Raw genomic sequence first — 1,739 nt, forward strand, 5'->3', positions numbered from 1 at the left:
CACATCAAATCATTGCCTAATTAGAAAGATACTTGTCTCTTCCTTGATCTTAGGTTTCCAAAGGAGCTTTCCAGCTAACTTAAGTGTTGGGCAGTACTTACGTTAATAATAACAGCTAGTGTTTATGGGTTGCTTTCTCTCTTACTGGCAGCAGGTAAATGAATGACATTTATTATCTTATTTATTCCCCACCACAAACCTTTTGAGTCCGTACTCATATTATTCCAAATCTAAAATGAAGAAACAGGCTGAAAGAAGGTGAATAACTTACCAAAGGTCATCCCCCCAGCGAGTGGCAGAGCCGGGCATACATACAGTGCTATCTGGCTTTCGAGGTCACCCCTGGGCCACCGTGCCATAGACTGTCCGCAGCAAGGGTGGGGGTTATTGGAGGGGCTGAGCTCAGTCACCCTTCAGGAGTTGGAGGAGTGAGCGGCTACCAACACTTACCCGGTAACAGAACTTTTTCAAGATGCATTCTAGCACCACCCTCAGCTTTTTGTGTTTCTTTCACAATTTGGGACTGGTATTTTCAGCTGTATTTAGGTCTCTTCTGTTAATTCTTCGGGGGTCCCTCTCTCTTATCCACCTTGCACACCTTCTTGGCCCTGTGCCCCGGTCACCAGCGTGCTCCTCTTCCTCCCAGCCTACCTGGGCTCCACTGTTGGACTTTCATCAACAGCCATTTCTGTTTCCTAATTGAAATGAATTCAGATGTCTCCAGTTGTACCTTCCCTCCATGTTCTGGCTCCCTCTCTCTGTAGACCAGTATTTCTCAGCTTTTTCTTTTTTCATTATTGGCATACTAACGAGCCCTTTTAGACTATTTTTCCTAATTGCTCCCCACCCATGGACTTTTACTCCCACAGATAGACTGTTTATCTGTATGTATAGGTGTGCTTTACACAGAAGAGTAAGGTTTTTTGCCCCCAAAGGACTAATGTTTGCCCTGCTGAGGGGGATACCACACACTTTGATTGTGCACACCTATTTCCCATGGCTGCTTTACATTCTGGATGCCTTATCTCCCCTCTGACCCACGAACACACCTGCTATGTGTCTCCTTACTTCCATGATTTTGTTCAAGCTTTGGGTTTCACTTTTATTGAAACAACATTTCCCCCCTAGTTATCAAAATGCTATAAGTTCACCATGGAACATCAGGACAATACCACAAATAGGAGTAGAAATCAAAGAATCCCTGTATGCCCATCACTTACAAATGAAGAAATGACAGCTGTTGGTAAATTTCCTATTGATTTTGTCCAGGATTATGTTTTTCTTTTCTTTCCATTGTCTTTTTTTCTGACACTAGGTTTATCCTACTGTTGTGTCATGTAGCACTCTTTCATGTGCTTTTTTCAGTTCACATTATATCATCCCTATTTTTCATGTTATCAAACTTTTTTGAAAGCATACTTCTAATGACTACAAAATAATCATGTGAGGCCGGGTGTGGTGGCTCACGCCTGTAATCCTGGCACTCTGGGAGGCTGAGGAGGGAGGATTGCTTGAGCTCAGGAGTTGGAGACCAGCCTGAGCAAGAGCGAGACCTGGTCTCTACCAAAAAAGTAGAAAAAATTAGCCAGGTATGGTGGTGTATACTTGTAGTCCCAGCTACTCGGGAGGCTGAGGCAGGAGGATCCCTTCAGCCCAGGAGTTTGAGATTTCAGTGAGCTATGATGACACCACTGCACTCTAACCTGGGCAACAGAGCAAGACTCTGTCTCAAAAAAAAA

At 44.0% G+C, this 1,739-nt stretch overlaps 1 protein-coding gene across 1 annotated transcript in view; it reads left to right on the forward strand.

Annotated features, from left to right (window-relative positions):
* Positions 1-1,739, forward strand: part of FAM149A (family with sequence similarity 149, member A) — a gene marked incomplete at its 5' end in the record, with an annotated part of 50,843 nt that overhangs the window by 21,200 nt on the left and 27,904 nt on the right. The window lies entirely within an intron of this gene.

Source organism: Propithecus coquereli, unplaced genomic scaffold (genome assembly GCF_000956105.1).
Source record: "Propithecus coquereli isolate 6110/MARCELLA unplaced genomic scaffold, Pcoq_1.0 Scaffold203, whole genome shotgun sequence".
Taxonomy (NCBI): Eukaryota; Metazoa; Chordata; class Mammalia; order Primates; family Indriidae; genus Propithecus; species Propithecus coquereli.